Here is a 15,367-nt window from a genome sequence, read left to right on the forward strand (position 1 = left end):
ACAACCAGGAGGTCTTCTATATCTTTATAAGTTGGGCAAGGGGAAGGGAGAATTCCACCTTGTGGTTTTTCCCATTGCAGTGTTGCAAGAACACCAGCACTTGGCTGACTTTCACTTTTCCTAAAGATACAGGATCATTCTCAGGCCCTGAACTTGGCAACCCTATATGTAACATCTTTGCAAATCCTTCAAAATCAATTTAAGCCATCAGGAAATAAAGAGAAAGCTCTCAATTTTTGTGTAATTTAGTCACTAAAGGGGAACATGATAGGTATTGGGACCTGTACTTTTCAACTTGTTCATTAATGACCTAGAATTAGGAGTGAGCAGTGAAGTGGCCAAGTTTGCTGACGACACTAAATTGTTCAGGGTTGTTAAAAGGGATTGCGAAGAGCTCCAAAAAGACCTCTCCAAACTGAGTGAATGGGCGGAAAAATGGCAAATGCAATTCAATATAAACAAGTGTAAAATTATGCATATTGGAGCAAAAAATCTTAATTTCACATATACGCTCATGGGGTCTGAACTGGCGGTGACCGACCAGGAGAGAGACCTCGGGGTTGTAGTGGACAGCACGATGAAAATGTCGACCCAGTGTGCGGCAGCTGTGAAAAAGGCAAATTCCATGCTAGGAATTAGGAAAGGTATTGAAAATAAAACAGCCGATATCATAATGCCGTTGTATAAATCTATGGTGCGGCCGCATTTGGAATACTGTGTACAGTTCTGGTCGCCTCATCTCAAAAAGGATATTATAGAGTTGGAAAAGGTTCAGAAGAGGGCAACCAGAATGATCAAGGGGATGGAGCGACTCCCTTACGAGGAAAGGTTGCAGCATTTGGGGCTTTTTAGTTTAGAGAAAAGGCGGGTCAGAGGAGACATGATAGAAGTGTATAAAATTATGCATGGCATTGAGAAAGTGGATAGAGAAAAGTTCTTCTCCCTCTCTCATAATACTAGAACTCGTGGACATTCAAAGAAGCTGAATGTTGGAAGATTCAGGACAGACAAAAGGAAGTACTTCTTTACTCAGCGCATAGTTAAACTATGGAATTTGCTCCCACAAGATGCAGTAATGGCCACCAGCTTGGATGGCTTTAAAAGAAGATTAGACAAATTCATGGAGGACAGGGCTATCAATGGCTACTAGCCATGATGGCTGTGCTCTGCCACCCTAGTCAGAGGCAGCATGCTTCTGAAAACCAGTTGCCGGAAGCCTCAGGAGGGGAGAGTGTTCTTGCACTCGGGTCCTGCTTGCGGACTTCCCCCAGGCACCTGGTTGGCCACTGTGAGAACAGGATGCTGGCCTAGATGGGCCACTGGCCTGATCCAGCAGGCTCTTCTTATGTTCTTATGTTCTAACATTCTGCATGATCTACATTACTAAAGCAGGGTAACTGGCATTTCAAGATGATTAGGTCCTGATATTTTTATATGTATGATGGAGAGAGAAATTGTCTGTATGTATACACATACACACACTGTGCCAAGGTTATCCAAATTTTTACGAGAAAATTTGAATTCTGCAAACTCTATAAATTATGTAAATTAAGCACATTTTCATATTTGTTATCATGCATAATTTATTCTGCTTCTTCCAGTTATAAAGAGACTTGAAGGGCTATGCAGGGCATTGAAACCTGTCTCTCACCACAAAGCATCTTATTCAGCCTCCCCTTTGGCATTGTCTACACACTGTTGAACCTATCCCTTCATAGCCAAAAAAACTATATCACAGGGCTAGAGAACCTGTGTCATGGCACGGATGCTGGAAGCTGTTATCCAACAACATCTGGAAAGCCACAGGTTCCCCATCCTTGAGCAGATGACAACTGGAGGGGTGTCTCACACCCAGTACCACGTTTGGTTCCTTTTCTGTGCTTGCACAGAATTGTGGGAATACATACAGAGTTGGCCATAGCAGACACAACACAATCAAGCTAAAAATAATAATTATTAAACGCAAATGTATGCAATGGTAGCCCAACAGGTCTTTTTTGTTTGTTTTAGAAGCCAAATTTGGAGGACATAGTTGACTGTGGAGAAGCTGAAGTGAGGAGGGGCATCCAACCTTTCCCTCTACTTTTCCAAACACACATTTGAAACTCTAAAGGGGGAGAAGCTTTGGAGGAGAGATCTGAAATGGAGAAAGAGTAAGTGGGGAAAGGACTATGACCTCCCCACATACACCTATAGACACATACCATGCCTTTAGTAGGTTACTGTGACTTTTGAAACAATATCCTGCTCCTGCACATCTTTTAATGTAGAAAGAACATCACTCTTCCTGGCAGCAAAGTGTTTCAGGGGCAGCCTTTTATAGGGTCAGTTTCCATATTCTGAGGAGAATACCAGTAACTTCAGAATTAACTATTTAGAAAATTACAGGTTGAGCACATGAGATGTAAGCAAGTAAGCATGCCCCTAGGCACTAAAAGAACATCAGTCTCCCAAAGCAGCAGCAGGCTCCTTCCAAGACTGCTTTTTGTCAGCCAGCTGCAAATAAAATAAAATAAAATAAAATCTTATTTCCCTTTCTCTGGCCAAATTCAAGCTGTTCCTGCTTTCTTGGCACATACCTTCCCAGGCAAAACCCCAAGCTCAACCCCAAGCTAGCATGTAAGTGTTATCCATAGTTCCCTTTCATTGCCTGCCCATTGATGATGGATGGAAATGGCCTTCAAGTCGATCCCAACTTATGGTGACCCTACGAATAGGGTTTTCATGGTAAATGGTATTCAGAGGTGGTTCACCATTGCCTTCCTCTGCCTGCCCATTAATGGACATTAATTGTTACTGGTCAACCTACTATGGAGGACAGCATGGCTCACATCAATGCTACACAGTGCAATATAATCCTTTCTGTATGAGGTTATTTGCTTTCTTTCTCTCTGTTGGCACACACACATGTAAATCCTAAAACAATTGAGGTTTTCAGGCTAGCAGTTTGTTCATAAGGCTACCTCCTCTAGTAAATAAGCATTTAAGATACATAATAATAATAATTTGTTGTTGTTATGTGTCTTTCATGACTTATGGTGACCCTATGAATCAGCGACGTCCAAAAGCATCTGTCATGGACCACCCTGTTCAGATCTTGTAAGTTCAGGTCTGTGGTTTCCTTTATGGAATCAATCCATCTCTTGTTTGGCCTTCCTCTTTTTCCACTCCTGGTTTTCCCAGCATCATTACCTTTTCTAGTGAATCATGTCTTCTCATAATGTGTCCAAAGTATGATAATCTCCGTTTCATCATTTTAGCTTCTAGTGACAATTCTGGTTTAATTTGTTCTAACACCCAATTATTTGTCTTTTTTGCAGTCCATGGTCAGCACAAAACTCTCCTCCAACAGTTGCACCAGTATAATGTAACAAAACAGACTACTGTGGAGCTGCAAAAATGTTACAATAACGTTGCATATGTTACATATGTTTAATTATACTGCATATCCTAAAATCTGCAGTAGAACGTAAGTATTATAGAGATTGTAATTTGTTTTGAGCATGTTGACTAAAGTGAGCATTAGCAAATTTGCAAAGAAGACTGAGGAAAGATATGATAACACTCTTCAAGTACTTGAAAGGTTTTTACACAGAGAAGGGCCAGGATCTCTTCTCAATCATCCCAGAGTGCACAACACAGAATAATAGGCTCAACTTACAGGAAGCCAGATTTTGGCTGAACATCAGAAAAAACTTCCTGATAGAGCAGTATGACCACAGAACCAATTACCTAGGGAGGTGGTGGGCTCTCCAACACTGGAAGCATTCAAGAGGCAGCTGGACAGCCATCTGTCAAGTATGCTTTGACTTGCATTCCTGCATTGAGCAGGGAGTTGGACAGATGGCCTTATAGGCCCTTTCCAACTCCTATGATTCTATGTGCTTGCTTGACAAAAACTTCTAGACACAATTAAGTGGCAAGTTCTCCCATACAAGCAATCCCCATTGAAACTGATGGCAGTAGTCTTAACACAGCTTCCATTCATTTCAAAGGTCCGTATGCAGAGGTCTTTTTGCAGGGTTTTGCCCTTTTTGTAACTCAGATAAATACTCCTTCATCAACATAACTTGCTCCAATATAAGCTGTCACCAATCTCAAACATACAGTGTGAGGAGGCTATGTTCACCAGATAGATTGTCTAGTAAAATCATTATCTTCTCTACCCACAAATTGTACTTCAGAATCATATTGCCAATGGCAAGTAGCCCAGTTCAGCTAATCATCTACAAGGGCATTTTCGCCAATGCAGTCAAAGAAGGAATGCCAAAGCAACTTAAGCCCAAAGGAGATGTGTGGCAGCAAATGTTCAAAGTCCAGTCCTGAGGCCAATCTTCCTCATGCTAAACACTGTTATTTGTGGGGTTGACAGTCTTTGAATGGGACACTCAAGCATTTAAAACACTGATAACAGCAATGCTGGTGTAACATTTACATTACATTGGTGGAGATAATTCTTTACTTTCAAACTTTGTACCCAAGTTCATGTGATTTCTGACCCATCATATTTTTGTTAACATTCCCTTCCCTCCAAAAAGAAAAAGAAAAAAAAGCTAAAGCATTTGGGTCTTTTTGATCTGGAAAAGAAAAGATGACTTGGATGTGGAAAATGTATTTATGAAATTAGAAAGTATATGGAGAAGATGGATAGAGATTCTCTCTCTCTCTCTCTTTTAATAACAGAACTTGGAATCAGCCAGGAAAATTGATTAGCAGACAGATGGAAGGAAGTACTTCTTCACACAACACTTCCCTGTTAACATTTGGTTACAGCAGCCTTTCCCAACCAGTGTGCCTCCAGATGTTGTTGGACCACAACTCCCATCAGCCTCAGCCAGCATAGCCAATGGTCAGGAAAGATGGGAGTTGTGGTCCAACAACATCTGGAGGCACACTGGTTGGGAAAGGCTGGGTTACAGTATGAAACTCACTACCAGAAGACATAGTGTTGGCCACTAGTTCAGATGTTATACAAAAGAGTTCACAAAATATACTGTCAATGGCTATTTGTCATGCATGGTACCTCAATGGAATATCCATGTTCAGAGATAGTATGAGTACCAGGTGCTCAGTGCAAACAGCAAGGTATGCAATCACTTTATGCCCTGAATGTGAGTTCCCAAAAGTATCTGATTTGCTGCCATTGGAAACAGAATGTTGGGTGATGGAACTTCGGTCTATTCCAGAAAGACTTGGTCTGAATATATTTCTGTTTAGAATTGGTTTTGAGGCTGGAGTTGTCACTATACATTCACTTCTGTGCAGCTGGTTCACATAGACCCTGAAGGAAATGGGTTTTCCAAAAGGCCTGCATGCTGCAAAATACATTCTACTGTATGTAATACCACCTGGGCACATTTGCTTTTCATCTAGTTTGGTGGGGTAAAAACCAACCCCTGGAGCAGCTTTGATTGTGCAGTTTACACATAAGCAGACCTACAGGATAATATTTCTAGAACACTGTAACCTGTACAATGTCCCCAAATTTCAGCCAGTTACAACATTGTTTTCCTTCTGGAAACAAAAAGACATCTAGGGCATAAAATGTCCCGGAAATGCATTGAATTTTGTCACGGGATGTATTACTACCCAGCCAATGTTAGCAGATTGGGGTAGTAAAACACACCTTTTTTCCCCCCATAGAAAAATGGTCCGGGGCAGTTCAACAAAGAGAAAATGTAAATGTACTGCCTTCAAGTCGATTCCGACTTATGGGGCTGAGAGGCAGTGACTGGCCCAAGGTCACCCAGTGAGCTTCATGGCTGTGTGGGAATTCGAACCCTGGTCTCCCAGGTCATAGTCCAACACCTTAACCACTACACCACACTGGCTCTGGAGTCCAATTTCTCCTACCAAACAAAGAAGTTTGCAGTCACATAACAAAGAAGAAAACAAACTTGCAATCATATCTTTAAAATCCCATTGTTGCAGAAGGACACATCTTTGACTCTTGGAAGAAAAAAACATGGTTTTTACAAGCAAATTAAGTTTTATTTTACAAATGGTGGGAATTATAAATACCAGAGAAGTGTTATGAACAACACTGCTCCCACCCACTTTATGGCATTCAAAGGAGAGAAATTCCTTTCTTTGCCCAGGCTTTTCCCACCCTCCAAGCCCATTTTCTGGGAGAAGCTGAGATGGGAAGGGAAGTAACTAATCTAAATCCATCCTGAGCTGATTCCAAGCACGCCCCATGCATTGGGTGGCTGTTCTTTGAAATGCCCAGGGCATTCCCTTTGAAGGGCGACATCTACCTTAGTAAGCACCCTGGAGGAAATTGGGAAGCCCAACTTGGTTGCCGTGTTGTTATCAAACTGGTAGCGTACATCTCTATGCTAGTGTCTTCAAAGGTGCCTACTGCTGGGTAACTCTAGGGAAAGACCCAGTTGCCCAGAGACAGAGTGAAAGATGCAAGGTGTGCCTACTCCAAACACAACCATCCACCCTGCTGACCTGGGCTCCTGCTGGAAGGAAGGGCGGGATATAAATAAAATAATAAATAAATAAATAAACCATCCAGGCAGTGGCATCTATTCTTTGTTATAGAGCCACACTTCCATCTGCAGCATCTTCTGGAACAACTGGACACTGCCACCTTTGCAGTAAGGTACAGGATAAGAATACTAGCAGATGGTTCAACAGCTGTGGGAAGTTCTGCTGCAGGGTCCACAGCACAGTAGAAATTAAGTGTCAACGAGCTGGCACAAACCATAGTTGTTTGGGGCCATTTCTCCAACCAAGGACAGTTTTCTAGCAGGTTTCTTACTGGGGTTTTTAAAAATCCACAAAACCATTAACGTTAGTTCTCTGTTGTAATTTTTTTTCCTAGATGGTTTACAATATTTTAATAAAAATTTTACTTTGAAATATAGTTTTTGTTGTTCATAACTGAAAATAAAAATAATCGCTTATAAAAGGAGAAATCGTGTTGTTTACTCAATATACAGGGGGAGGGCACAAATGTTTAGTGCACAGAAAAATTCTACCTCTGAATATGTTTTCTGGCTCTGAATGTTTAGGTATTTTCAAGCTCACTTCTTCTGACACTACAGACACAAATGTTATCTGGGGACAAAATATCACCCCACCACAGAGTGAAAATCACATTGGGGTAGAAATAAATCCCAAAAACCATTAGTATGATTTCCCCCCCCCTGACATTGGATGAAAGAATGCAGCTTCAGGAGGGAGGTGTTTAGAGCAAAGAAGCTGCAGAAGGGGGGCTGCTTAACCCTTTCTCACCATTGCTGTTTCCCAATTCCAAATAATTCCATGTGGCTTTTTGCTCCATGCATGCTTTTTGGTACATGTGTATTTGCCCTTAGGCAGTGAGTTTTGGGTGCCATTAAGAATGGCAGAGATGAAGGGCATGGCAGTTTAATGTGGATTTGATTCATCCCATGTGTGCCTGTTTTTCACATCATCCACAGAGGGATGGGGGAGAAATTTGATTAAGTTCACATTTAAAGCCAAATCTATCATATACACACACTTGCTGAAACAATATGAGAACCGAAACACAGGCATCCTTCAAAATTCACACATATCCGAATTTTGTGATGCAGCTCTCCAACCACCCAGTGTTTACAAAAATGCATCTGTTAGGGGGAAATGCACATAATATGAATGTATTAGGGAAAATAACACACAGACATCCATTATAAGGAGAAATTGCTTGCAAAAACGTGTACATTAGTCAAAAATGCATATAAAATTGTATTTATTAGGAGAAATTTGCACTAGAATGCTGAAGAATTTCCATAAGGGTTTTTAAAAATCACAAATTGCTTCAGAAATGTGGAGAATTAAATTTTAGATTGGAAAAAATGATACTGGGAGCACCCAAATGGACCGATCCTCCCATCTCTATATCCACACAACGACATCCTCATCTATATGGCAGCCCGCACTTTCCCTCCATTTAATTCAGATTTTCCCAATCTTCAGATAATGAGGTTGTGGGGGGGGGAGAAATCCAACATAAAGCTGCATGTTACCCAAGTGTGGACACACTGAAGCACTCTGTGTGCATGTGTGTGTTTGTGTGTAGGGGGATTTAAAGAATTTTTCTGAATGCCATCCAACCTCATACCCCCTACTTGCATTTGTTCATTGCCTGAGCTCATCCTAGTCATTTTGTTTCCATCATCCCAAAGGAAAGGATGCCATGTACCTATTTCCAGTGGTTGTTGCTCAAGGCACATTCACAGAATTTTGTTTAAAAAAACAGCTGTTTTGTGCAACAACTACTCTTGCACAAAACATCTGTATTAAAAATAAAATTGGCCCTTCCATGTACAGGAGGTGGAAAAGGAGAAGGGGAAGAAAAAGAAAAACCCAAAAGCACGCATGGAAAAATCGGATCTATGCGACCCATGAACACATTCACACCCTGGTGAGTATGCAGCCAAAACAAGTTTTGACAGGCAGATCTATTGGGACCATGTTCTTGTATATCTCGTGCTCATCTCAATAGGACTTGCACATGAGAATTTTCTGGTGGTGAGTTACATATGCATGTGAGTGCACACTTGTGGTCAGGGCTGTGGAGTCGGTACGCCAGACCTTCGACTCCAACTCCTCTATTTTTCTACGGTCCGACTCCGACTCCTTCATAAATGGCAAATGTATATTAACTAGTAATAACAAATTTACTGTAGTAAAATGGTAGCACAAGGCATTTCATCACCGCCACATGAATCCAGAGCTTGGAAAAGTTACTTTTTTGAACTACAACTCCCACGAGCCCAATCCCTGGGCTACCATTTTACTACAGTAAATTTGTTATTACTAGTTAATATACATTTGCCATTTATGAAGGAGTCGGAATCGGAGTCAGAACATTTCTACCGACTCCGACTCCACCCAAAATTGATCACGACTCCGACTCCACGACTCCGACTCCACAGCCCTGCATGTGGTGCCATTTGGCACTAAATATCAGGACCCCAAATGGCCTCCTGATCTTTTGTAATATCTTTTCATTCCATGATGGTTTCCTACCACCTTTAACTCTTGTACTGCTACAATATTTTGACAAAACACCTTATCAGGTTCTTTTAATAACAACTGCAGTACCCCCACTCAGTCTGTTTTGTGGCTTAGCAGGGATTTGGACTGCTATTGCCTTGTTCTGTCCATTATACCACACGTATTATCTGTACAAAAGTGTGTGTGTATAGTAGTAGTAGTAGTTGTTGTTGTTACTAGTGGTGTGTAATGAGAGGACCAAATCTAGGAAGACTGCAAAGTTTAAGAAATTTGGTTTCATGAGTTCATGTTCAAGATGACTCATAGCCTCATATTAGTCAGAAGGTTGGAGGGAATAGCTGTGAAAAGATGAAGGAGTGGCTGTCTGATTGTCCAGGGCCTGCTGTAGAAAATTCATCATGTCTGTACTAGTAATCCTTAGAAGACAACTCTAAGCATTTGGCAACTCTTATTTAGATGAGGAGCAATGAGTGGTGATAAACATGGTATACAAATTCCCTCTGACAGCACACAGATACACATATTAGTCTAGCCTTGTGCAAATATAAACATATTTTATCATTAATTTGCTGACTTCGACATGCATTTAATGCTCTTTCTTGTGAAAGCACATATAACATCTGCATCCTACGCACCCTTGCTTGAAAATAAGTTCCACTAACTTAATTCCAAGTGAACAAGCATACAATTTGGCAGCAGATGTGATAGGATGGAAACAGCCAGTAATTTTTAAGAAAGCACATTTATTTTTCCCCACTCTTGTCTGCAGTCAAACAGATTTTGCAGCATTAATTGCAATGTGAATATCTGCAAAACGTGTTCACCAAATACAAAAATAGGCTGAATATGCACACTGAGCATAATCCCTCTTAGTTTTGAAAGGTTAGCAGCAGATGGTAGCTTCTTCAGAGAGTTAAAGGCAGTTTCAAAGATGCAGTGGCACTCCTGATGTGTACATTCACACCACTTTCGATAATCTACTCTGATCAAACAGACTTTTCAGGTTTTACATTGTTAGCACCTGCAAAACCTGTTCCGCCACAAGGATAGTGGGACAAAAATAAGCATGTACATCATGTTAAGGGAAGTCTGTTTCAAACCACTTTCAACTATCTTAAAAATAGTTGCCTCCTCTTTGTTGCTGTGCTCTATTAGAATCTCTGCTGGAAAGACAATTGCCTGCAAGACTGTACACAAAATTACAGCAGGATATAAAAATACTATACTAGAACAATGGTAAAACATTTTCCTATAACATCATGCATGACTTTGCACAGTACCTCACTGTTGCTTTCACTTTCTTCCAGACTACTAGTGACTATCAGCCTTTCACTCATCTGCTGATCATCAGGTTTTATCTACAGGCCCAAAATCCAGTCTAGGACAACATACCCCACTTCCTCCCTTCAGGTTTGTAAATTACAAAGCAAATCATTTATTAACTCTTTCACCTTTTTATTATATGTTTAATCCCCTGTCCTTACATGCCTCTGCCCTCTAGTGGAACACACATGGCCCAATGCCTTGTGCAATTGCATCTCCTCTGTTTCCTTACCTGTTGAAGAGATCACATTTTGAAGAGGAGATTGAGACAGGAAATAAAATGGAGTTTTATACAATGGTCTCTGAACTACAGTTCCCAGAATGCTCTTTGTTATTATCCTTTGTGAAGCCTAGCAAACACAGCCAAGTTGTCCACTGACCTGTATTACTCCAAGGATGAGTCAATAGTGACTCTCAAGACTCTGAGTAAAGCCATGTGGCTCTTGGAACTCAGGATCTGGAGCATATGAAAAAAAATGTGCTTTAAAGAAACAAACCTTGAAAATTCCACATTATGGGCCATATCACAGTATAATTGATGCTTGCTTCCACTTATGTATATGCAAGTTCAGGAAAACCAGCATATCCTCTAAAGGTAAAGGTGTCCCCGCACTTGTAGTGCGAGTTGTTTCCGACTCTTAGGGTGACGTCTTGTGACGTTTTCTAGGCAGACCATATATATGGGGTGGGATTGCCAGTTCCGTCCCCGGCCTTTCTTTACCCCCCCAGCATATGCCGGGTACTCATTTTACCGACCACTGATGGATGGAAGGCTGAGTGGACCTCTACCCCTTTTACCAGAGATTCGACTTCCTCCTTTCGTTGGAATCGAACTCCGGCCGTGAGCTGACCCTCGGCTGCGTTACCGCCGCTTAAAATAGAGACACTCTGCTATACTTCTAATACAACTTAATTGTTGTAAACTGCCCAGAGAGCTTCGGCTATGGGGCAGTATAAAAATAAATAAATAAATAAATAAATAATACCCCTGTTTTCACAAGAAGCCAGGATAACTGCATGAGCACTTCCCTTCATTATATAAAATCTGCCTCTCATGGTCGAGAACAATTTACTTCTGTTTTGGAAGTAAATGACTCATCTGCAAGAAAACAGGGATTAACATGAGGCAGGTTTAACTGGGACACAGCCACAGAACCCGTTTACAATGCCAAGGCTTGGCCAAGAACTTCATATTTTGAGCCTGAGACCTCAGCTCATGAGCAACCTAGGCCTCTGTGTGTTCTTTTCTGACACAATGGAATGTGGAAACATTGGCGCCTCTATGATTGGCAAAAAGCTTAAGGCATCTGGATTGGTCAGGCCAGGTGCCAATACAGAGAGTGTGACCTTCTGCACTCGCCTGGTCAATAGAGTAGACTATCCTGTCTGCTGCAGTCTGGCTTCAGGGCTCAAACTCTGCTTCTGAGTGCAGAATCCCTGGTTTGGAACCCCTCTTCACCCCTGCCCAATAGCTGTTCCTGGTACACAGCCAGATCTGGTCTGGATCTGATGAACTGTTAACTGGCTGAAATAAGAATAAATTATTGCTTTTGAGGATGTGCAGACTGGCTTTCCTTCATTGTTGCAAGCTACCAAAAGTAGCCAGCAACACAAGTGTCACCAGTGCTGCAAAACTTGTCCCTATCTGGAAAAGACAGCTGTGGTGCTCCAAAGTCAAAAGTAAATAATGCACAAAAACATAACTATTATTATTATTATTAATAATAATAATCCATAATGTTCTGTAGATCCATTTAAAATGTTTTTGTTCTGTTGCCTTTATAAAATACACTTTGTGTGTATGCTTGGCAAGATTCTTTAGTATGCTTGTATGCTGATCAGCTATTCAGCTCTTGCAAGGATGTTACCATGTGCCTAAGGCAATTTTCCAGTGTTACTGCTTTTCAAACTTCATTCCTGCTGTTTCATCCCTAGGTGGTTCAGACTCTGGAGTGATAGAGTAGCTCAAATCCAATGTCTTTGAAACCATTTTTTGGATGAATAAGAGAGGTGGTGCCACGCAAATACACAGTAGGGCCCCGCTTTTCGGTGGTCCACTTTTCGGCATTCTGCTAATACGGCGGCTAAAATTACAGTAAGGCCCCACTCATACAGCGCTTGTTCCACTTTTACGGTTTTTTTCGGGCATTGGGTGCCATTTTATTGAAGGAGTTCCGCTTTTCAGCGGGTTTTGCTTTTAGGGTCTGGAACATAACCCGCCGTATGAGTGGGGCCCTACTGTATGGTGATCTATTCATGAAACCTATTTCTACTGCTATTAGGAGATATATCCACCAATAGGACCCAACTTACCAATAAAGATTTTAAAACAGGACAATTTAGTGTAAAAAATGTATTTTTAGAACATTTTAAAAAAATAACCACTTCATTATATAGGAAGGAGTACTTACTATTCAGAGGTGTAAACATTTCTTCCTCCAATACAAACATATCAAAGATTTTATATCTACCTAGTAGCTGTAGTAATATTTTAAGAGATTTGTTTCCCTTTCAAAATATACTGCATAGTCCTATAACCTTTAAGTTTACTAGCTCAATGTTTTAAAGTGTTACAATTAAAATGTTAATTTAATATTTTGGTTTTTACTGCAACTGCCTTTATAACAGGAGACAGTGTTGTTTTTGAAACTAGATATTGCAATATTGCACCAGACCTACAGCATCCTGGTGAACAAAATCCTAGAAGACAGTGGCTCTGATACAAGATCTCCTCAGGCAACGGTGTGCGTCACATGAAAATCTATATATGGCAACCTTCACAAACTTGGTGCCATCAAGATGTTTGGGACTACAACTTCCATCAGCCACAATTGAAAACCTTTGGAGGGTTGGCTAAGGCTTATATATGTGAACCTGCCACATGTACGGTCTACAGTGTCAACTTCAACTACATTGATCGCTTTACGGCAGTAATCTTCAGCGTTTTCAGACCTGGGACCCACTCTTCACCCAACATGCATTTGGGAACCCATTTCTTATTTTTTTACCATATTATTTATTGATTGATTTGATTTATATCCTGCCCTTTCTCCCACTAGCAGCCCGTATATTTGTATGGTGGTAGTGCCACTGTTGCAACCCATCTTAGGTCAGGCCACCAACTTGGCAGTAAGTCCAAACCTACCCGTTGAACAAAGACCAATATTTTAGAGGGCAGAGGAAGGTTGAATGTAACTCAACAATGCTGACAATACGTTCAGTGGTATGCATGTAGCCACAAATCCAGCTATGATGATCCATGCATGCAGTCCTTAGAATGCTGGGTGCAGAATTTTCTGTACCCAGAACCCTTGATGCACACAACGCTTTAGCTTACAGGGGATCTGCTTCTGCACACACATTTTTGTTGCTAGTTTGGGATGAAGTGAGATGGGGGAAAAGAAGGTGCCGAAATTGCAATAGTACTAATCGGGGAAGTATATTTATGTGAGAGGCTTGAAATATACTATAATCCCAAAGGAGCTTTTTTCATATAAAAAGTTCTCTCTTTTTTGCATTTATCACCAATAAGCTTAAATAAAATGTATCATAGTATGTACCCTGCAATTTGATCCATCATAAGTCACAGTGCTATCCCACTCATGTCGACGTAGAAGCCCCATTTAGTTCAATGGAACTTACTCTCCATTAGGTGTGTATAGGATTGCAGCCTTAGTGGCTAATATGTTGACTGTGGCCATTGTCTAAAAAGAAAGCTATCCCTCCAGCTAATATATTCAGTACTTTATCACTTTGTCTTAGCTATTGTCCGAAATATCCATCACTGTTAATGTTGAGGGGGGGAAAACAGAATTAGGCTAACATAAATTAATTTTTTTTAAAGCAAATTCATACTAGGCGATTTGCTTAGGGTCTCTTTGCAAACACTCTGAAATTAAGTGCAGCTCTATAAAACAAATAGGCCTATGAGTGATGGAATTATGGAATGGAAAAGTGAGTAACTGACACAGCACAACAGATATGCACCTTTTTCTTTTTCGGTTATCTTACCTTTCTCACTACCGTTGACTATTTCCCTTACCAGGTCTCAGGGTATGAGCTGCAATTCCAGAGAATGAGCCTCCATTTCAGGATTTCCAGAGGACAGGATTACAGTCTGAGGGGCAAGGGGCCAGAATCAATGGGCAGAGTATTTTCTCCTTGGCATAATGAGAGTTTTTTTTCTTCTCTCTACCCTGGCTCCAGAAACCAGGCTTCATCCCTACAGCACCAGGTGCGGTCAAGCTCTTGAGGTACAATCATCTGCCGCATCATGACAGGCATCACCAGACAGCACTATGCCCCATGCTGAAGCCGCTCGTTGTGTGGGTCGGAACTGGTGTACCAGCTTCCCAGAAGGCGGGTTGCCGTTGCTTACTGGGAGAGGGGATGAGACACTGGGGAGGTTGGCACAGAGCTTGGGAAAGTTACTTTTTTGAACTACAACTCCCATCAGCCCCATCCAGTGGCCATGCTGCCTGGGGCTGATGGGAGTTGTAGTTCAAAAAAGTAACTTTTCCAAGCTCTGGGTTGGCATGATGCAAACACATAGAGCAGGAGTAACAGATCAGTTCTGTTGGTACCTTTGCATCATGGCAACATCCCCTCTGCCTTGTCCCTTCCCACTTGCTGGGAAGCAGACAAAATGACTCCACCCCTCCCGGTGAAGCTTCTACCCATATCCCCAACAGACTTCACCCCCTGATTTCTCAGTCACTATCCTTTAGGTTCCAGATTCTAGAATCTGAGCCTCAGGACCAGGAGTGTAGTTGTCCAGGGTTGCAGGGGGGAGCAGGGTCCCAACCAGGTCTCTATGTATGAGCTAATCATCATGAAAGGGGAGCATGTTAGCCACTGAAAAGAGTCCTTGTCCTTTCATGCTGATTGGAGCCAAGAGTGAAAGGAGATGAATTAGCCACTGAAAAGACTCTTCTCAGTAGCTAATTCACAGGATCCCCTTTCATGCTGATTGGCTCACATGGATGTCTGTTGTAGTGGAGTGTGAACTTGGAGATGACACAGAGGGCAAGGGAGATGAGGGAAAGTGGAC

At 41.5% G+C, this 15,367-nt stretch overlaps 1 protein-coding gene across 2 annotated transcripts in view; it reads right to left on the reverse strand.

Annotated features, from left to right (window-relative positions):
- The window catches only part of ATN1 (atrophin 1), a 58,500-nt gene extending 47,905 nt beyond the window's left edge, over nucleotides 1-10,595 (reverse strand). Inside the window, exon 1 of one of the 2 annotated variants that reach the window (XM_061636808.1) lies at nucleotides 10,550-10,595. The gene's annotated coding sequence lies outside the window, so the exon portion shown is untranslated. Of the gene's footprint in view, nucleotides 1-10,274; nucleotides 10,332-10,549 lie in introns of those variants that run through there. The other variant, XM_061636819.1, reaches the window with a different exon arrangement.
- Nucleotides 10,596-15,367: the final 4,772 nt, after the last annotated feature.

The sequence above is a fragment of the Rhineura floridana genome, chromosome 1 (assembly GCF_030035675.1).
Source record: "Rhineura floridana isolate rRhiFlo1 chromosome 1, rRhiFlo1.hap2, whole genome shotgun sequence".
NCBI lineage: Eukaryota > Metazoa > Chordata > Lepidosauria > Squamata > Rhineuridae > Rhineura > Rhineura floridana.